Raw genomic sequence first — 23,711 nt, forward strand, 5'->3', positions numbered from 1 at the left:
ATGTTCCTATCTCTGTCTCGCACGGCATTAAAAACGGCACTCTACCCTACCACACACTAATTGGTTCGGAAATCGTGGATAAAGTTGTTTGCGGACCGTAAACTGTCTTGATTTGTTTTTGATTTACGACCGCGCCCGGTTTTATTTTTTCGCGTGTGTCCACCTCCGCAATTGACGATAAAAAAAACACAGAAAAACTGCCGACTGCCATCGCTGCTTTGCACCGATTGTTGACTTAATTTTGCAAACTTTTTCCATCATATCAGACAGTCGTCAACTCGTCACACTTGATGGAACATCTTTATATAAATACGTATTTACTCGTACTCGCGTTTGTTGGAGAAGGCTTTTGGTTGCCATTTTTTTCGATTGGACGAAAAATAATAATAAAAACAAAAATCATCATAGATCTTGCGGCGGCAATCGTAACTGTGAAAAATTGTCCTGCTTTTTAGGTTTTTATCATTTGAGCATTTTTTTCCTCTCATCAAACAACCACCTAGAGCCGGTTAATCTCCAGTTCGGTATCGGAATCCTTGGAGCGTGTCAAAAAGCATCATTTTCGGCAATTAAAACCTTTCCACACGAGACAGTGACAAGAAATTATGACGACGCCGAACGAGTTCAAACGTCGCGTCGTCGTTTGTCGGATGAAAAATTGACCGTTTCCTGCGATCGAAGGCGGCTGTTTATTATTGGTACGGTAGAGTTAAAGTTAGTAGAGAGTCGATTTCGAGAATTCGTTAATCTGAGAGAACTGTCAAGTTCAATTACGACGGTTCAGTTGGCTGAATCAACATCCGTTTTCGATTTGTTTACAAGAGCCCAAAAGCCGGGGTTGACAAAACCTCGGTTGGTTTGCTTCAAACGTCGCGCGGCCATTGTTTCAGACCTGTGTTGCATCCAGCGAACGACCTTACGGCCAGAAGAACGTCAGGTAAGCTGACGATGCTCTATAATGAAATTATTATTGTCATTATAACTATTATTATAATTTGACCCTATCTGGTTTCAGCAGCTCAACCGTTTTAATTGTCCACCTTCCGCAGATGGCATCTCGGTGATATGGCCACTGGCCCCTTTGTCTGCGCTATGTACCTGCACCTATAAACTAACGAACGCTTGCCCGTAAATGGCTCTTTTGGAGCTGAACTGATTTTGATCTTCTGGAGAAGTGGCCCTCACAGAGGTGGTCGAAGGGTTTCTGAGCAACGTATTTAGGATGGAAAAATTACCTAGCACCTAAAAGGTGCAACAGAAAAGGAAAACCTTAACTAAAATTTATTTGGGAATCAATAGATAAACAAATTTCAGATTGCCTTAATGTTTCAGAAGTGACCGATTTGCTCCAGCCTCTGAAGTTCCCGGACAATTCAGGAGCGTCAAAAACCCGACGAGGTTAGGGATCAAAAAGTGTTTTTAAAGATGAATTTTTGTCAGTTGAAGCAGTTATCGTCGACCTAAAGGGCATAACTTGTTTACCATTGGGTAAAAATCAACCAAATTTTGCACACTTTCTCATTGATGTGTATTGTTTACATGCTGTCAAACTCGAGGTCGTGTTTTTCGATTCAACGAAAATGGAGTCGAGTGAACGAATTCTTTCCAAACACCTGGAATTTCCTGACTTGTCGCACCGGCAGTTGTGAAAAATGTTGAACATTCACCATTCAATCGTCTCTAGAGTGTTGAAGCGGTTCCAGGAGCGGTTGACGTTGGACCACGGCAAAGGAGCTGGAACAAAACCGGGGCCGGAGAACAAAAAGACGGAAGGGAAAGGTGAAGCGAATGATTAACGCAAACCTCAACGTCTCAAGCCGTGATTTGGCTAAAAAAATCGGCATGTCGCAGAACTACGTCCAGAATGCAAAGAAGAGAGCCAGACTACATACCTACAAGGTACAGAACTTCCCTAACCGATATGAGCGGCAACAACCGACGGCTAACACTCGGGAACGAAAGCTCTATGGGAAGATGCTGACAAAATATGGCTGCTGTGTGATGGACGACGGAACGTATATAAAAGCCGATTTTAGGCAAATTTCAGGGTTGCAGTTTTTCACCGGCAAGAGCAAGTTCGAGTTTGGCAGGCCATCTGCTCTTTCGAACTGAGGAGTGAGCCTTTCGTGATTAAGAGCACAGTAAATGGCGAGATCTACAAATCTGAGTGCCTCGACAAGCGCCTTTTGCCGACAAGCGCCTATTTTGGCCAGATTTGGCATTATGTCACTATTCTAAAAGTGTCCGCCAAACTGTCCGGAGCTGCGCCCCTCGGAACAGTACTGGGCAATAATGAAGTGGGGACTTCGGAAGAGCAAGAAGACAGTTAAACACATGTTAAGTAAATGAAAAAAAAACTGAAAAACTGGTACCGGATGACACTGTAAAGACTTTTATAGAGGGCATCTAGCGAAAATGTGTTTAATTCTATACTAAAGGCTGCACCGATTAACTTTTCTTTTGAAGTAAATATATGTATAAATCAACCCTGAAAATTGAACTGATAACCTTGGCTGGTTCGCTTTCGTTGCTCTGTACTATTTGTTGTTTCTTTTTAGCTCCGCTTCTAAATTTGGCCTCTCAAACTATCTTATAACTTATGACGGCAGTATTCCTTCGAATAACAACTTTCCTAGTTTCCTAAGGGTCCGGCGCCGATTTTCCTATGCATAGGACCAAAATAATCCGGAGGCAGCGTCTTCACTTGCTGTCAGCCAAGTGAAGTTAATGCGTGGGGCACGAATGGATGTATACAAAACCCATACATTCATTCGAGCCCCACACCTAGACCACGGCTAGACTACGCAGCCATGATTTTTTTTTTCAAGGGAGTTTAACTTCCAGGGTCATTCTTCCCTATACGCAGCCATGAGCTTCTCGGCCTGCCTTGCATTCGATGTCCTTCTGCATTCCACACAAGCGCCTCTCTGCAAATCCCGTTTTTATGTCTGCAGCATGTGCCAGGCAACCAAACGCGGTTGATATTCCGCAGGCAGCGATTCACAAATACTTGCATATCTGCACTTTCTAAGCCAATCTTTTTCCACCGCAAAGCCAAATCAAAGTAAACAATCAGCAGAAGCTGCCTGAAAATCTGCGCTTCCAAAGCCATTCCGTCTTTTTCCACCGGAAAGCCAAGCCAAAACAAACAAACAGCAAAAATCTGTTCTTCTAAAGCCTTTCTGTCTTTTTCCACCGGAAAGCAAAATCATAACAAACAATCAGCAGCAGCAGCCTTAAAAATCTGCTCTTCCTAAGCCAATTCCGTCATCGGATGGCCAAATCATAGCAAACAATCAGTCGCAACAGTCCTAAAAATCTGCGTTTCCAAAGCCATTCCGCCATCCCACGAAGGCCAAATCATAACAAACAATCAGCAGCAGCCTTAAAAATCTGCGCTTTTTTAGCTATTTCGTCTTTTTCCACCGGAAAACCAAGCCAAAATAAACAATCAGCAACAGCCTTAAAAATCTGCGCTTCCAAAGCCATTCCGCATTTTTCCAGTGGCCGAATCAAAAACTTTTTTTTTTCGTAGCAGCAGCCTTAAAAATCTGTGCTCCCTGTGCCAATCCGTCTTTCTACCGGAGGCCGAATAAAAATAAATTTTTCGTAGCAGCAGCCTTGACAATCTGCACGTGATTTTAAGATTCTTATGAATCTCATTTCAGAGATTCACTCAGACACGTCTGTCACTCACAAGAATAGATCAATGACTGACTTTGTTTTGTTTGTTTTGCCTAGTGTTGCCAAAATAACAAACGTTGCCATAGTAATTTATATTATTTTATTTATCTTCAGTATTTCCGAATACAACTATTTTTTTAATTTTATTATTGATTAATTTTGATTTTTATTCTGAATTTCCTTCATCTCATCCCTACAGACGTCTCTTGTAGCAAGAGCTTTGAGGTTCTTTTCGAAAAGTTTCTACCGATTTTATGTCTCAAAAGTCGACGTGACTCAAAACAAAAAACCCACAAATGCATGTCATAGTCTTCAGAAATTAACGAAATATCAACAGCAACAACGACAGCGTCAACCAAGAACAGAAAACGAAAAACATTCATTTTTGTCCACGCAAGAACAAGAGAGCGACCAAACCGCCCCGAAAGACCACAAAAGACGAACAAATTAATGAAAATTAAAGATATCAAGATCGCGTCGATTTCGTCGCTTCCGCTTCTTGGTTCCTATCCTGAATTGGTCTGGTCGCTGTCAAAATATGACGCAAAAATTTGGAAAGAAAGGCAGGAATATGACCTAAACAGGTCCGCAAAACTTCATCATATCCGAGAGTGTGTGTGTGTCCCCGAAGGTAAAAAACCAAAATTATCGGTACCTACCTAAGGCGGAGGACGTTGGAAATTACGCTTAGTCGTTGTTGTCGTTGTTGGGGAGATCCATCACAATTTCGTTTAGTTCCAATTTTATCTCGGCTCGATAATTTTGGGACCGGATTTTTTTCTGTTGTTGCTTGTTTCGTTCCATCAGCGCAAAAATGCCTTTTATGATTTTTAATTCGTCATTCATCGTCAGACGGTCGTCGTCGTCGTCGCCGTCGCCATTTTCCTTGCCGTATGACAAAAACTGCTTATCAACGAGTGAGTCGAATAAACCTAAAAGAGAAAAAAAAACTTTAATGAGTACGCCATAAAGGCAAATTAAAGGGAAATAAATTTAGTCCGCATTATTTTTTTCCTCAATTTAAACTTGGTGGTGTCCCTGCCTGCTGTGATGCACGGAATTAGCCATCGAACAAAACGCAGAAGGCCTTGAAGTTTTGCGTTTAACTGCATTTAATCAGACGCCATGTCACACTGGACTGCCGCCGGCCAGGCCAAATGAGTAAAGTTGGAGATGGAAGAAAAAAAAAATGAATTTTGGTAATGAAAACAGCGGTGATTTGACGTTTTGAGTTCAATTAGGCACCGCTCTGCTTTGGCTGTACAGTGTATCATACATGTGAGGTGGTCGCCATGGTAATTAACCATCGATAGTAATGAAGGTAGGGTTGCTCTTAGAGTTTGTTCATTATAATTTTGTAATTTTTTTCATCAAATTTTCTACAACTGAATTTTGTTAATCAATTCGGTAATTTGGCAGTCATTTTTAAACGAATAAATTGTGAAAATTTACATCTAAATATCTTGGTTTAAATCCTCTATAAATAAAGAAAATAGAATTACTCTTATCGATATAACGAAAATTCTTATTTTTCAATCTCATTTTAAACAGTTGGGAACCCTCTAGCTTCCTGATTCGCATTTAACGAGTACATGCCAAAAGAAGTTGAAAATATCCAGTCCTTCTTTTACATTTTCAAGGTACCTATCATCATTATTCTTGGTGACAGATTTCACATTTCCGTTATCGAGCAACGGAGGTTTCTTTGTTTTTAATAAGCTGGTTTGTGTTAAAATTGATAATACTTTTATATCGACCTATCCAATTAACTTGTTTCATGAAAATGAAATCGCGACCACGATGTGGCAGACAAATTGAGGTTGCAGTGCGATGCATTTATATCATTGAGCAAGGACTAATAAAATCGTGTACACGAGTGGCGATTCCCGCTCGTCTACGATTTTTACCCGTAAAGGTTCGTCAAAGCGCGAGCAGGCTGTGAAAAAAAATTCTATAGGTTCGCGAACCATAGGAAACAAGAGCGAGGCAGTCCAACCAACAGACGATTCTTTTGGATTTTGAATCCTGTCTCGCTCGTGGAAATCGTAACATACATGAAAATTTTTCCCCGCGATTTTGGCTCACGAACCATTTAGCGAAAAGGTTCATGAACTTTTTTTTTGGAAGGGAACGCGTGGTTATTCGATTTTCTTCCGTAGGCAGGCTGTGCGTCTCTTTAGGTACGCGTACGGGTAATAAATTGTGCTTCAAGCAGCAGCAGGAAGTTCTTCATTTTCCACTGTTCTTTCAATTATTGTATGGAATATTTCTGTTTTATTTTTAAGTTTATTAAATAAAATTTTTTTTTGTTAACTTACAGCGTTTTAAGATTAACGAAACTCTAAATATTAAATCAAATTCATTCTGCGATGTCAACTCCTGGGTAGTCAATTGAATTAAACAAAGCTTTTTGACAAAATTATGGATTAGAATAGACACAAGAAGGCCCTAATAATGATCTTTAACAACCGTTTAAAGAATAAATAATCAAATCAAATCTTAGAGCCTTACAATTTCATCCAAATCACTACATTTATGTAGTAGAGGTTGAGTGTAAAATTCCATAACTGTTTTTTAAATTTTAAAGACAACCACGATTCCATATGAAAAGTTTTAACAAGAAAACACATGCAAACGTATCAATGATTATTTTGGATGAACGTGAATATCATAAAAAAATTATAAATTAATTCAATAATCAAAGAAGAGTTTTCAAGAAATTAAAAAAAAAAAACTTTCTTGAGGGGTTTTGGCTTGAGGGATACAAATATCAACGGAAACTTGCTTTTTCACCACCTTATTCACATGCCCCTAAAAGGATGAAGAAGAATTCTTTTTAACTTATAAGAAGACGAAACAATTTTAAAAGAAGAGAAAAACCCGAATTTTAAGAGTGCGTACTTAATTTTGTCAAAGCGAAAACAGACTTTGACCACAATAACGGGTCGGTAGTTTTTAAATATAACAATAAATTCATGTTATTCTCAATTCAAATCTTTTTAAAAAAAAAAAATGAGTATGATACTCAATCAATGATAAAAAACGATAGAATTAATGATACGTCGGAAAATAAATTACAAATTTGCATTGTTATTTTTAAATTATAATAATCTCTAACATTAACTCTGAATCCGATCTTGATCTCACTACTGGATTTGAAATCACCTTTTATTGTCTGAATTTCCTTATATTGAGCTTTTTGAATTGATTTCTGCAATTTTTTTATCTTCCATTTTGTCGTAATTTTTATTTTTATTTTATTAGATTATTTTTCGATCATAAAAATTCACAACGCAACTTTAAAATGAATAACTCCAAATTAATTATTCTTTTTTTATGATTCAAAACTATCAAAATTCTTTTTATGGGTTCATCACTCTATGTTTCGAACTGTTAGTAAGTACGGAGTTTGTTTTTCAGATTTTATTTTAACATTTCTGAATCCGCTTATACGAATTTTGCTATTAAAATTTATGTTTTCTCACTTTTTGCATAGAGTTTGAAATGGACAAATTGATGATTGAAAATTGCTTATTCCAAATTCAAAAATATTCAGTTGAAATTCATTTTGGAATAGGGAATCCTGATTTTGGAATTGTGATCTTTTGATGACTCAATTCTGAATGAAAAAGTCACACTTTACTATTTGAATTGGGAATTCTTAATCCACAAATTAGATTCAAATATTCGTAAAACTTATTTCAAAACCCAGAATTTGAATTTAAATTGTTCAGTTCCAAATTAAGTATCACGAATATGAAATTAAGAATTTGTGAGAAAGAATTTTTAATCCTAATTTTTTAAATCCATTGTATAATTTTGAATCCAGAAAAGCAATTTAAAAAAATGTATTTTGAATCGTGAACATTGAATTGTTTGTTTTCAAATTTTGTTCATCATTCGGATTTTCAGCTGAAATTAGGAATTTGAAATATCAATAGCAAATCGTACATATTTTAAATATTTTAAAAATAAAAATCGAATATGTTCACACTAGTCTAAAGGTAGTACCTATGTATGTCAAATTTAAGTAGTAATGAAAATCAAATAAGATGCCATTGAAAATATTTTGCAAAATGAGAATGTTCTGAAAAATATTTTGAAATATTTCTGAACTAGATATGGCTCTGTTACTTTGAAAACCTGATTAACATCAAAAATGTTGAAGACAATGACTAAGCTATCAGTTGAATTAAAAAAAGATTTTTTTTATTTCAAAACAGAAGTAAAAAATCAGTTTTCAAAAATTTAAATGCAAATTTTTCAATTATAGTTATCTTTAACATTAATTTTGAACTTGATCTTGATCAAACTCATGGATTTTAAATCTACGTTTATTGCCTGGATTACCTTTGATTGAGCTTGTTGAATTTTTTTTCTGCTATTTTTAATTCGTCATTATTATCTGCTCATAAACTGAAAATGATATTAGAGAAATAGCGTTTCTTTCTTATCTAATGTTGTCCGATTTCCCGGTTTTATTCGGGTTTGCCTGGACATTCAATACAAAATTTTGAAACAGTCCGGGACGGCCCGGTTGCCTGGATTTCAATGAAAAATGCCCGGATTTTGCCCGGTTATTTTCACTTTATTTGGAAAATCAAAATAACAAACTCCTCCAAAACAGAATTTTTGGAGAAAAAATAATCATGAAAGGTGTTTTGGATCTTAAAGTACGATTCAAAACCTGTCGATAAGTTCTGATAAACAAAAAAGTTTTTTTGCCCAGATAATGCTCGGATTTATGGACATTTTCAAAATTAATTGCCCGGATTTTGCTAGGTTTTTATTTAAAATTGCCCGGTTTGTCCGGCTCGGAAACGCGTCAAGCGAAAAAACTAGATATCTTGTATTTGGTCCACAATGAGTTAACATTGAAATTCTTAATTATCTTAATGGTTTTCCCTCGCTTTCGAAACTTCATCGCACGGTTAATGCCTCCTTTTTTCTGCCATGACATGAAATTTGAAATTCCAAACTTATATAACTTCCTCAATTTGAACTTCGGAAGAAACTTGAAAATAACAAAGGGGATACAATTAAGATGCCGAAGTAGCACATTTCTAGATTGGACTTGTATTTTTTTATCCTTCCCCCACCCCATACATCTTTTTAGGATGCGGAGGAACTTTCTATCCTTCGGATAATTAAATCAATATTTTTTCTATCTGTTACTGGGCCAGATTGCATCCTTTCGAAACTCTATATTCAAATTTGCCAAATTTGACGTTGTTTAACATCAGAAATGACAAACTTCAATTCACAAATTATGTACATCGTTCAAATGTTATGAAAAGTTTGAAAATCGATTTATTTCATCTGTCCACGCGTTGCATTTGGCGCAATCGACAACCATGTGGAGACAAAATAACGAAACGGAAAACACGACCATCAAGTGTGCAATGCGTTTTCCAATTTGGTTCACGAACCAGAATCGCGAGGTTCGCGAGGTTTTCTGCCACGGCTCGCTCACGATTTTCTGGCGATCGGATTCCCCTTGAAAAAAATCCCCTACAATCACGTGTTTGCTGGGTCGCGAACCTACTGTGGTCAGAACTTTTGTGAACTACGCGCGGTTTTGTTTCTTGGCTGCTCCGATTTGAATACGATTTTTTTAGTCCTTGTCATTGAGCAGTAATTACTACTTTCCTAGCCGAGAAAACCGTCACGACATGTTTGATCCAAGATAAAAAGTTTTGAACAAAATTCATGGCAATGAGGTCATTGACAATTTTGGAAAATTTTTACAATTTTAACAACTGTGGTAATTTTGACAAATCTGACAATTTTGACGTTTCTAACAATTTTGATAATTTTAATTTTTTTTTCAAATTTCGGCAACTTTGACAGTTTAGACAAATTCGACAATTTTGACAGTTAAGACAATTTTGACAATTTGAACAATTTTAAAAATTTTGATAATTTCGACAAATTTTGATACATTCGCCAATTTAGTCGATTTTGTCTATTTCGTCAATTTGGCAAATTTGACAATTTTGACCATTTTAACATTTTCGTAAATTTTAACAATTTTGTCAATTTAGTTCATTTGGTTATTTTGTCAAATTTTTAAATTTTGTCAATTGTGTAAACTTTGTAAATTTTGTCATTTTTTTTCAATTATGTCAATTTTGTCAATTTTGGCAATTTTGTCAATTTTGTCAATTTTGTCAATTTTGTCAATTTTGTCAATTTTGTCGATTTCGTCAATTTTGTCAATTTTGTCAATTTTGTCAATTTTTTCAATTTTTTCAATTTTTTGCAATTTTGTAATTTTTTTTCAATTTTGTCAATTTTGTCAATTTTTTGCAATTTTGTAATTTTTTTTCAATTTTGTCAATTTTGTCAATTTTGTCATTTTTGTCTTTTTTGTCAATTTTATCAATTTTGTCAACCTTGTCAAATTTGTTAATTTTGACAATTTTGACAATTTTGACAATTTTGTCAATTTTGACAATTTTGACAATTTTGACAGTTTTGACAATTTTGACAATTTTGTCAATTTTATCAATTTTGTCAATTCTGTCAATTTTGTCAATTTTGTTAATTATGTCAATTTTGTCAATTTTGTCAATTTTGTCAATTTTGTCAATTTTGTCAATTTTGTCAATTTTGTCAATTTTGTCAATTTTGTCAATGTTGTCAATTTTGTCAATTTTGTCAATTTTGTCAATTTTGTCAATTTTGTCAATTTTGTCAATTTTGTCAATTTTGTCAATTTTGTCAATTTTGTCAATTTTGTCAATTTTGTCAATTTTGTCAATTTTGTCAATTTTGTAAATTTTGTCAATTTTGTAAATTTTTTCAATTTTGTCAATTTTATCAATTTTGTCAATTTTGTCAATTTTGTCAATTCTGTCAATTTTGTCAATTTTGTCAATTTTGTCAATTTTGTCAATTTTGTCAATTTTGTCAATTTTGTCAATTTTGTCAATATTGTCAATATTGTCAATATTGTCAATATTGTCAATATTGTCAATATTGTCAATATTGTCAATATTGTCAATTTTGTCGATTTTGTCAATTTTGTCAATTTTGTCAATGTTGTCAATTTTGTCAATTTTTTCAATTTTGTCAATTTTATCAATTTTGTCAATTTTGTCAATTTTGTCAATTTTGTCAATTTTGTCAATTTTGTCAATTTTGTCAATTTTGTCAATTTTGTAAATTTTGTCAATTTTGTCAATTTTGTTAATTTTGTCAATTTTGTCAATTTTGTCAATTTTGTCAATTTTGACAATTTTGACAATTTTGACAATTTTGACAATTTTGACAATTTTGACAATTTTGACAATTTTGACAATTTTGACAATTTTGACAATTTTGACAATTTTGACAATTTTGACAATTTTGACAATTTTGACAATTTTGACAATTTTGACAATTTTGACAATTTTGACAATTTTGACAATTTTGACAATTTTGACAATTTTGACAATTTTGACAATTTTGACAATTTTGACAATTTTGACAATTTTGACAATTTTGACAATTTTGACAATTTTGACAATTTTGACAATTTTGACAATTTTGACAATTTTGACAATTTTGACAATTTTGACAATTTTGACAATTTTGACAATTTTGACAATTTTGACAATTTTGACAATTTTGACAATTTTGACAATTTTGACAATTTTGACAATTTTGACAATTTTGACAATTTTGACAATTTTGAAAAAATTTGGAAAATTTTGTCAATTTTTTTTCAATTTTGTCACTTTCGTCAATTTTGTCGATTTTGTCAATTTTGTCAATTTTGTCAATTTGTCAATTTTGTCAATTTTGTCAATTTTGTCAATTTTGTCAATTTTGTCAATTTTGACAATTTTGACAATTTTGTCAATTTTGTCAATTTTGTCATATTTTTCAATTTTGTCAATTCAGTCAATTTTGTCAATATTTTCAATTTTGTCAATTTTGTCAATTTTGTCAATTTTGTCAATTTTGTCAATTTTGTCAATTTTGTCAATTTTGTCAATTTTGTCAATTTTGTCAATTTTGTCAATTTTGTCAATTTTGTCAATTTTGTAAATTTTGTCAATTTTTTCAATTTTGTCAATTTTGTTAATTTTTTCAATTTTGCCAATTTTGTCAATTTTGTCAATTTTGTCAATTTCGTCAATTTCGTCAATTTCGTCAATTTTGTCAATTTTGTCAATTTTGTCAAATTTGTCAATTTTGTCAATTTTGTCAATTCTGTCAATTTTGTCAATTTTGTCAATTTTGTCAATTTTGTCAATTTTGTCAATTTTGTCAATTTTATCAATTTTGTCAATTTTGTCAATTTTGTTAATTTTGTCAATTTTGTCAATTTTGTCAATTTTGTCAATTTTGTCAATTTTGTCAATTTTGTCAATTTTGTCAATTTTGTCAATTTTGTCAATTTTGTCAATTTTGTCAATTTTGTCAATTTTGTCAATTTTGTCAATTTTGTCAATTTCGTCAATTTTGTCAATTTTATCAATTTTGTCAATTTTATCAATTTTGTCAATTTTGTCAATTTTGTCAATTTTGTCAATTTTGTCAATTTTGTCAATTTTGTCAATTTGGTCAATTTTGTCAATTTTGTCAATTTTGTCAATTTTGTCAATTTTGTAAATTTTGTTTCGACAATCTTGACAGTTTTGACAATTTTGACAATTTTGACCATTTTGACAATTTTGACCATTTTGACAATTTTGACAATTTTGACAATTTTGACAATTTTGACAATTTTGACAATTTTGACAATTTTGACAATTTTGACAATTTTGACAATTTTGACAATTTTGACAATTTTGACAATTTTGACAATTTTGACAATTTTGACAATTTTGACAATTTTGACAATTTTGACAATTTTGACAATTTTGACAATTTTGACAATTTTGACAATTTTGACAATTTTGACAATTTTGACAATTTTGACAATTTTGACAATTTTGACAATTTTGACAATTTTGACAATTTTGACAATTTTGACAATTTTGACAATTTTGACAATTTTGACAATTTTGACAATTTTGACAATTTTGACAATTTTGACAATTTTGACAATTTTGACAATTTTGACAATTTTGGCAATTTTGACAATTTGGACAATTTTGACAATTTTGACAACTTGGACAATTTTGATATTTTGGACAATCGTGACAGTTTTGAAAATTTTGACAATTTGGACAATTTTTACAATATCGACAATTTTGGCAATTTTTGACAATTTTGACAATTTTTACAATTTTGATAATTCTGACAATTTTGATAATTTTGACAATTTTGACAACTTTGACAATTTTGACAGTTCTAAAAATTTTGACAATTTTGTCAATTTTGTCAACCTTGTCAATTTTTTCTATTTGTTTAATTTTGACATTTTTGACAATTTCGACTTTTTCGAAAATTTTGACATTTTGGATAATTTTGACTATTTCGACAATTTTGACAATCTTGACAATTTCGACCATTTCGACAATTTTGATATTTTTGACAATTTTGAAAATTTTGAACATAACGATAATTTCAATCATTAGAAAATATTGATAATATCGATAATTTTAATAAATTTCGATCTTAAGACAATTCTGTCGATTCTGATAATTTGGACAATTTTGATTTTTTCTACAATTTTGATGCTTTCTGCATTTATTATATTTTTTGTCATGTTATCAATTTCGTTTTTTGTATTTTTTGTGATTTTTGTCAGTTTTGCATCGTTTTAGTCTGCCAATTTCGGCAGTTTTAAGAGTTTTTACTGTTTGGTGTATTTTTCTGGAGTATACATAATCTTGTCTTACAGGTTACCTACGAATTTTATTCACAACAGAACTAAATACACGATTTTTTTTATAATTCATGTTTAATATTGGATTTGATTTCCTTTAATGATTGCAAAATTTTCCTTTGTTTTAAACCCTTCATTAATGGAATCAAGTAAATTGTATTAATTATTTCTCTTCTGCATGAAATCCGGTTGTGTTCATTTTTGATATGAATAATAAACAGCATATTAAAAATTAAACAGTATGTAAATAACACAAAAAAGAAGTACCATCGCTTACAAATCGTTAATTACATGGCTAATCCTGCATCGATGATGACCGATATGAGGAAGTAAAACGCTATACGGCGTCGATTATTCACAATGTAAAATTACCGTTGATTGCGGCATGATTGCACTAGTTAGTCGACCAAATGACTATTTTAAATTTTTTCCGACCGTTTCCCATCAATCAATACACAGAGACTATACTCTAATCGCCATTATCTCGCAATCTCGATTACATACACACATTTTTCTTCAACTTCTTCTTCTGTTGGCTCAAACTATTTCATGAGTCATTAAAATTTTCCAATCGCATTAAAATGCAATTCAATCAGAAACAGGTAGGAGTTGGAAAATTGTGCCTGACTCCTTACAATGTATGAATAAACAGCAAACGACGACGAAGCATTCCCATCCATATTGTAAGCCTGCTGCTCATAATAATGATTGCATTTTTCCTCCCATTCATAAGTCACTCTAGGTCTAACTAGAGCTTAAGCTGCTGACTTCATCAAACATAGAACACTGAAATTAATCCCCATTTACGGTGCCATTTGCCATGTGCTTTGCATGGTTAGTCTCTGCTTAGTCAGTCAGTCATTCAGGCCACCAATCAACAAACTAATGCCGAGCGAGAGACCCTCCCTCCCTACCTTCTCTTTACTTCTCCGGACTCGAAATCGTCAGCAAATAGATCACAAAACAAATGCACTTTAGCGATTGCATGCAGTCAACCCATTCCATATCGCATACATCAACCATTTTGTGTATTGGCCTGGCATTCCTGTCCACCTACTACATTTAACCTTTTTTCTAACGGTCGCCTTGTTTATCCAGCAAGTTTAGTACATAGCTTGCTCGTTCAGTCAGAACTAATCATATGGCGATAGGTAACGAAATACACACCCTCCCCCTCTCTTTCCAGACTCAAGCAAGTGTCGTGCTCACGCCAAAAAGTGATTTGTTGCTCGTCAGCGGCGAATGAATTATTGGTTCTGTTTTTTTTTGTCTTGTGACTTTGACGAGCACCATTGGGAAAACGGTTTTTTGACAGTCGATCACAAAGCAATAAACTTGGTTGACATTTTTTTTAATTTAAAAATTTATAAGTTTCGACCTCGCCTAGAACCAGCAAGTTTTTCGATCCGAGAAAACGACTTCATTCATGCATTCCATGCCTTTCACTTTTTAAGAATTTTCCTTTGGTTCCAACCTTTCGGGTCCCGGGTCGTTTGTTTCTTAAAGCCCTTGCAGGAGCAATGAATTCCGGTGAACAAATGGCCGAAGCTAATTTCCATATTTCCCTTCACACTTCCAACCATTGGGTAACAACAACTGTCCTTATTTACACCTTCGGCCCGTTAGCCGTGTTGCCAGTTGCCAGCGAGTTGATGCACCTATCCCTTCCACCAGCCTTCAGATAGAAATATGAAAAAGGTGGTCAAACTGGCAGCCAATGTGGTTGCCAAAGAGTTCGCGATTAGGTTTGAATCAGAAAATTTGCATTTTTCATCACCAAATGTGGTACACCGTTAAAACACTGAATTCACATAATTTACAGAATAGACATGATTGAGAGAACTTAAAAATTTTTTTTCAATCACAAAATTCACTAATTGTCATACAGTTTAAGGATTTCTTCAAACTACGCCTAAGCTTATTAGACATCTTCAAGCCGAAAGTATTGCAAAACTTCAATAAAACTATCTGAATTAGATATGACACGGTAGGCGTTGACATGATGGCATCTCACGTGTTTGTTTTCGGGTCCGTGAAAATTTTTAAAAATTGAGTGTTTTTAGAATATTTCTCAAGATCAGCTGTTCGAAAATATATAAAACGAGTTCCCGGAAGTCCATAGAAACACTAATCGCCGGAAGTGTTTTAAACCTGTTTGTGGATGCGTTTCAAACTGGGTTATGGGTGTGCAAAAATTCGCTATATGTAGGTGGTTTCAATCGTTTCTTTGCGCAATTGGGGCATGGCAGCCGGAGGTAAGGTTTTTTTCCCGTAAATAAAAATCACACAGTTATGTTTGTTTCTTTTTTCTCAGGGATAAAAAATAATCACAATTACAACGGTACTCCGAAAATGTGCAAAATTTTAAAATGGTAATTTTATAAAATCGTTTAGATGCAACTTCTGAATGAGCTCACAAATTCTGCCGAAAAAGTGGCCGTCGTTCTAAAAATTTACAGTTGTTGTTTAAAATTGTGCTGTGACTGGAGTTTTTTTTTTATATCTGGTGATAAATGTGTGTTGATCAAATTGCGAGCCTCGAATTAAGGAATCCATTTCAGTGAAGAACAGTACCACTAAAATTTCAAGCATAAATTTTCAAATTCGTGTTTGAATTGTGATTTTTGTTAAATGAATGGGCATTTCATGCGAGTGTGAAGAAAATAGTTTTCCCAAATCCCGATTCGTGCATAAGCCTTAGGGGTCTTGGCTTGCTACGAACGAATCCTAAGTTTGTTTCCATTCCATTTGTGGTTCGGTAAGCAGCCGAAGCCTTAGGAATTGTCAATATTGTCAAAAATTGTCAAAACTGTACAAGTTGTCAAAATGGTCGAAATGATCAAAATTGTCAAATTTGTCAAAATAATCAAAAAAGTCAAAATTGCCAAGATTGTCAAAACTGTCAGAATTCTCAAAATGGTCGACATTGTCAAAATAATATCAAAATTGTCAAAATGGTCAACATTGTCTAAATTGGTTAAATTGTCAAAATTGACACAATTAAAAAAAATTTAAAAATTGAATAAAACGACCAAATTGACAACATTAATAAAAAATTTACAAAATTGCAGAAGTTGACAATATTGGAAGAAGTTTAAAAAAATTGATAAAATTGACAAAATGACAAAATTGACAAAATTGACAAAATTCACAAAATTGACAAAATTGACAAAATTGACAAAATTGACAAAATTGACAAAATTGACAAAATTGACAAAATTGACAAAATTGACAAAATTGACAAAATTGACAAAATTGACAAAATTGACAAAATTGACAAAATTGATAAAATTGACAAAATTGACAAATTGACAAAATTGACAAAATTGACAAAATTGACAAAATTGACAAAATTGACAAAATTGACAAAATTGACAAAATTGACAAAATTGACAAAATTGACAAAATTGACAAAATTGACAAAATTGACAAAATTGACAAAATTGACAAAATTGACAAAATTGACAAAATTGACAAAATTGACAAAATTGACAAAATTGACAAAATTGACAAAATTGACAAAATTGACAAAATTGACAAAATTGACAAAATTGACAAAATTGACAAAATTCACAAAATTGACAAAATTGACAAAATTGACAAAATTGACAAAATTGACAAAATTGACAAAATTGACAAAATTGACAAAATTGACAAAATTGACAAAATTGACAAAATTGACAAAATTGACGAAATTGACAAAATTGACAAAATTGACAAAATTGACAAAATTGACAAAATTGACAAAATTGACAAAATTGACAAAATTGACAAAATTGACAAAATTGACAAAATTGACAAAATTGACAAAATTGACAAAATTGACAAAATTGACAAAATTGACAAAATTGACCAAAGTGACAAAATTGAAAAAATTTACAAAATTCACAAAATTGACAAAATTGCCAAAATGAACAAAATTGACAAAATTGACAAAATTGACAAAATTGTCAAAATTGTCAAAATTGACAAAATTGACAAAATTGTCAAAATTGTGAAAATTGTCAAAATTGTCAAAATTGTCAAAATTGTCAAAATTGTCAAAATTGTCAAAATTGTCAAAATTGTCAAAATTGTCAAAATTGTCAAAATTGTCAAAATTGTCAAAATTGTCAAAATTGTCAAAATTGTCAAAATTGTCAAAATTGTCAAAATTGTCAAAATTTTTAAAATTGTCAAAACTGTCAAAATTGTTAAAATTGTCAAAATTGGCGAAAATTGTCAAAATTTTCAAAATTGGCGAAAATTGTCAAAATTGTCTAAACAGAAAAAATAGTCGTAATTGTCAAAGTTGTCGAAATTGTTAAGGTTGTCAAAATTATAAAAATTGTCAAAATTGTCAAAATTGTCAAACTGTCAAAACTGTCAAAATTTTTCGAATTTTCAAAATTTTAAAAAATTTCAAAAGTGTCAAAATTGACAAAATTTTCAATATTTTCCAAATTTTTAGAAATAGCAAAATTAACCAAATTGTCAAAATTAAAAAAAATACAAAATTGTGAAAATTGTCAAAATACCATTGTCAAATTTTTAAGATGGTCAATATTGTCAATTGTCAATAGTCAAATTCTTCGAAATTGTGAAATTGACAAAGTAAACAAAGTTGACAAAATTATTTAAAATTACAGAATTGACAAAATTCTCGGAATGGAAAACATTGTCAAAATTGACAAAATTATCAGGTATTAGAAAAGGGTTAGGCTTAAAAGCGGCACGTTATCCAAACAAACGGGAAAATTGTGCCTAGCCTTTTTTGCAGATTTCATCATATACCTGAGAAATCTGAAAACCTATAAAAAGGGCAAGAAAATAAATTCAATGTATTAAACATGGCATGTAGCCTATCCACATGGGTATTTTTGACAAAATATGGCATAGAGCCTATCCACATAGGGATTTTTAAGCATTAAAGCTCATATGGTTAAAGTATGTCATAATGTTACTTTAATTTAAATTCTTAGAATTTGATTCACTTATTACATACATGATAGGCAGAGTACAGAAAAGTTGTAAAGCGAACTAGAGACAGTTACATATAAGTTGGAAAAAATCTTAAGAATCATAAATTATTCGAGGAGATTTGATTTTACAATGATCAGAGCATGCTCTGACCAGGATGCTACAGTGAGGGCTTATAAAAGATCTGATTTAAGTTGGCATTTAGCCTATCCACATAGGGATTTGAAGCATTTGCGCTTCTTAAAATTACATTTGAAATGATTTTTTTTCTTTATAACTTTCTTATTTAAATTCAGACATACAAATGAATGTAGTCAGATAAAAAAGGGCAATCACACACTAGGTGGAAGGAAAATATACGTAGTACCTACTATCTCGTAATCATAGTTAAACCAAACAAAAGATTCATTATACAAAGTTTTTTGTTTTTACAGACCAGTTAGTGCTCTAGTCAGATAGCTACTATGAGTTTCTTTAAAGTGAAATTTAAAATGCAGCTTTGAAGAGTGCATAAGCAGGTGAATTTTGATACATAGCAATCCTATGTTACAGCAGGTTTTTTTTCATTACCTTGCGATATATCTATAAACTGGACGTGAGAAATGATTTTAAAGCCATTTGGCTATCTGTACAGTAACAAGTAATTTTAAACATTATTTTTAGTTTAAGCGATATTTGCAAAAGCACATGTGATTGCACGAAATTAGTGTAGTGAATTCCAGAATCAGGACTGGCGTATGATAACGAAACATCAGAAAATGAAATGAGAAATTCAACTCTTCTAAACCACACATATTTAACCATTCTAAAGCTGAAGTGAACTTGTCACATGTGTCAATATAAGAAAAGTTACACATATTGGGTTAAACAGGAATAACTGTCTATATGCGATATTAGTTTTGACTTCCAACTTCCAACTAGATACAATGAGAAATTTGAAAGCCTTTCGGCTATCTAACATATTTTTGGACATTTGTTCCTTCAAAACGACATTTGTACGGCTTACGTGATTGAAGCATCAGGTCGATTTTTTTAAAATAAATATCTATTCCTGAAAGGCCATTTACTTCCACAAGAGGGTGTTACTAAAATGAAGATAGAAGGCACTGGACACTTGTGTTAATACAAGGAAAAATACGACGAATTTATTTAATGTCACAAATATTACTGATGTCATTTATGTAGGTAGATCAATATTTTATAAGATTTCAACTTGGCCAATCTTAACGGATTGCCAAAAAAAGAAAATCCCATTGGGTTGTAAGCGATGTGTACATGAAAGAGCTTCACATTCAAGAATCACATGTGTAGAGATTTTATTGAAAGAGTTACCAGGAAAGCATAGAGATTTGTTGAATAAAAGATCATTTTCCAAATTGGCTAAACAAGAAAATAAATATGGAAGAATACAGCTTGTGCAAATGCTTATTTGGCAATACGCACTATGTCCATATCCTCCAAAAGAGAAAATAGGTCAAAAAGTTCAAAAATACCAGCAAGATTTCAAAACCGATTCAGATTCAAAACATTGGCTTACACAATTCCGAACTGAAAACAATTCTGAAATCTGCATGTTATAATTGACCTTGACCTATTTCCTCCCCCTCCCAGATACAACCTCATTGATTTCCAATAGACAGAAATATGAGCTAAACGTATCTGGGAAGTACTGGATAAGTCGCCTCGTACAACATGGACCAGTATCCCAGTGGCAGTATTCTTTAAGCCGCTGCCACACAGCATATCAGAGCATATTTTCCAAATTTTTAGAATTAGCAAAATTAACCAAATTGTCAAAATAAAAAAAAAATACAAAATTGTGAAAATTGTCAAAATACCATTGTCAAATTTTTAAGATGGTCAATATTGTCAATTGTCAATAGTCAAATTCTTCGAAATTGTGAAATTGACAAAATAAACAAAGTTGACAAAATTATTTAAAATTACAGAATTGACAAAATTTTCGGAATGGAAAACATTGTCAAAATTGACAAAATTAACAAAAGCGACAAAATTGACATCATCGACAAAACTGAATAGAAATAGACATGATTGACAAAATTGAAAAAAAAAGACAAAATTGACAACATTGATAAAATTGATAAAATTAAAAACAATGACAAAATTAAACATATTGAAAATATTGACCAAATATGCAAATTAAAAAAAAAATGAAAATGTTGAAGATATTCACCAAATTGTCAAAATTGACAAATTTAACAAAATTGATAAAATTGACTTGATTGACTAAATGGACCAAATTGAAAAAAAATTACAAGATAGACTAAATTGACCAAATTGATAAAATTGACAGCCTTGAAAAATGACAAAAATGACAAAAATGACAAAAATGACAAAAATGACAAAAATTGACAAAAATGACAAAAATGACAAAAATGACAAAAATGACAAAAATGACAAAAATGACAAAAAATGACAAAAATGACAAAAATGACAAAAATGACAAAAATGACAAAAATGACAAAAATGACAAAAATGACAAAAATGACAAAAATGACAAAAATGACAAAAATGACAAAAATGACAAAAATGACAAAAATGACAAAAATGACAAAAATTACAAAAATGACAAAAATGACAAAAATGACAAAAATGACAAAAATGACAAAAATGACAAAAATGACAAAAATGACAAAAATGACAAAAATGACAAAAATGACAAAAATGACAAAATTGACAAAAATGACAAAAATGACAAAAGTGACAAAAATGACAAAAATGACAAAAATGACAAAAATGACAAAAATGACAAAAATGACAAAAATGACAAAAATGACAAAAATGACAAAAATGACAAAAATGACAAAAATGACAAAAAATGACAACAAATGACAAAAATGACAAAAATGACAATAAATGACAAAAATGACAAAAATGACAAAAATGCCAAAATGACAAAAATGACAAAAATGACAAAAATGACAAAAATGACAAAGATGACAAAAATGACAAAAATGACAAAAATGACAAAAATGACAAAAATGACAAAAATGACAAAAATGACAAAAACGACAAACCCGAATTTTGGTGAATTTTTATTAACTTAAATGTTTGAATTTTATTTTCATAATTGTTTGGCATAAATACAGATTTTTGCTTTTACATTGTCAATATTGATTGGAATTATCCGTAAATATTTCAAGAGGTCTTTTTAAATTGTAGAAAACAAACAGCTATCAACAATAACTGTCAATCCTTGACAAATTTCTACCTGAAATCATTTATCAACGATAGAATTCTGCGGAAAACGCATTCTTTGAGATAGAACAAGGAAAACGACTAATTTACAAAACAAATTTACCACCTTTGTTTTTAACAAAAGAATTAGCATGGTGTTCCGCAACCATTCTAGTAGGACTAATCGTTTCTGTCTGAAACGCTGTAGTTGATAGTTTCAGTCCAGTGTGTCCGGATTAAAAATTCCGTCCCGCATTTTTATCATTTACAATTCTATGCAAAAGTTAAAAAGTGCTCGCACCAGTTAGTCAATTGCAATCGCTATCAAAGTTGAACAAATTACAGTCCTCCGCGCTGCTGCTCGTAGTTTACATGGTAAGAAGACTAACGATCAAAACAAGCGTCGCTCGTTGGGTATCGTTGAACAAAATGTAATTTTTCCTACCTTGTGTATTTTGCAGGGCGGAAAATTTTATCCATATTTTTTAAATGGGGCTAAATTGAAATGCGGATCTTATCCGAGTAGGCGAACGAGAAAAGGGGAAAAATACCAATCCAAAAGCCATGGTTGGCGGCCATTCAAGGAAGCAAAATAAAGGAACGATCGCAGCAAGCGTCGAGCAGCAAAACTCAACCGCGCCTGGGGGCTCCGCCTTGTGCAATTTTCTTACTGACATACGCGAGGCGATTGCTCGCTCGATTTCAGCCCCGCACCATTTTTTTTACTGCGCTTCGTCCGTCCGTCTCGAGGGGCAGCGCAATGGGCGCAATTCAAGTTAGCCCCTCATATAAAACAAAACAGCCCCTCATTCCCCGTCGTATGAGCCGAATCTGTTGAGGTTGAGCTGCTGGCTGCATGCAGTTGTTGCCAAACGTGTAGTTTACTTGCTCTGGCTATAATTATTTGCTGCTGCTCATGCTGGCTGGTATTTTCCATCTCTCGTGATAGCCAATTGACCCTCCCCGATCTCCCCAATCGGCCGCTGGACCTCCCACCCCCACACTGTTTCAAGATTTCCTCAACTTGGTATTTCATATGGTAGATGGAAGAAGTTGTGGAGGGAAAAAATCCATTCATTTGAGGTCCGAATCCGAATAAGGAGGCAGATCTGAGTGAGTGGACCATCCCCGCCTCCGGACTTCGAGACGTGTTGGTACGACGAATGCACTCGACGTCGTCATTTTTGGTCAGCAAAAGGATCGAAAATGTGTGGAGGAAGGAAAACAGAAATAATGTGCTCCAGTAACACACCCCTCGAGGGGGTTTCGAAAAGATGGAGAAATGAGACAGAAATAGAAAAAAAACAACGAATCTGAGTCTCCGGGAGGCATTTACTCCTGCAACACGTAAAATTGTCTCTCGGTAAGATTTGATTTGATTGCGAGTTGAGCAACAATTTTCTTATCGAGTAACTATTAAGATGGCGTGCAATAGCCTACTTTTCAATCGTTAATTCAGCGATACCTACTTCGATTAGTACATTGAATGCTTCTATCACACCAGGAGCTATCTGGAGCCACTATCAGTTGATCGTAGTTCCCTCTAGAGGCCTAGCAGCTTTCCTTGTTGGCTGATTGAGAATCGATTGAGATTGGTTTGTATGAAATAGTGTAATTCTTCAACTTTCAATATTTTGCAGTAAATATCATGTCCTTACGTCCTTATGTTCTACTAAAGGGTGATACGGTCAAAATTTGGTCAAAGAAAAACGCGTGTAAATCGGTGAAATCGTTTATTTAAAAAATCAAATTAAATTTCTTTTTCAAGTTTAATTAGTATAAAATTCAGGAAAAATATTCAGTTGGGCTTCCGCTTTTCCAAATCCGAATTGCCGGGCCTTACGCTTAACCCTTGCCATCAGATTTTGTACAGCCACCTTGTCCACCTTCTTCGCCGCAGAAAGCCAGTTTGCCTTGAACTGCTGCTCGTCCTTAGCAGTTTTTTTGATCTTCTTTAGGTTCCGCTTGCAATAGCCCAGTATTTCTCAATTGGGCGGAGCTCTGGCGTGTTGGGAGGGTTCTTGTCCTTGGGAACCACCTGCACGTTGTTGGCGGCGTACCACTCCATGGCCTTTTTGCCGTAATGGCAAGATGCCAAATCCGGCAA

General features: G+C 32.9%; 1 long non-coding RNA gene across 1 annotated transcript in view; it reads right to left on the bottom strand.

Moving 5' to 3' along the window:
* Positions 1-23,711, bottom strand: part of LOC129745467 (uncharacterized) — a 136,418-nt gene that overhangs the window by 83,011 nt on the left and 29,696 nt on the right. The window contains exon 2 of the long non-coding RNA XR_008737131.1: positions 4,344-4,616. This is a non-coding gene — a long non-coding RNA (uncharacterized LOC129745467). The remainder of the gene's footprint in view (positions 1-4,343; positions 4,617-23,711) is intronic.

Source organism: Uranotaenia lowii, chromosome 1 (assembly GCF_029784155.1).
Source record: "Uranotaenia lowii strain MFRU-FL chromosome 1, ASM2978415v1, whole genome shotgun sequence".
Taxonomy (NCBI): domain Eukaryota; kingdom Metazoa; phylum Arthropoda; class Insecta; order Diptera; family Culicidae; genus Uranotaenia; species Uranotaenia lowii.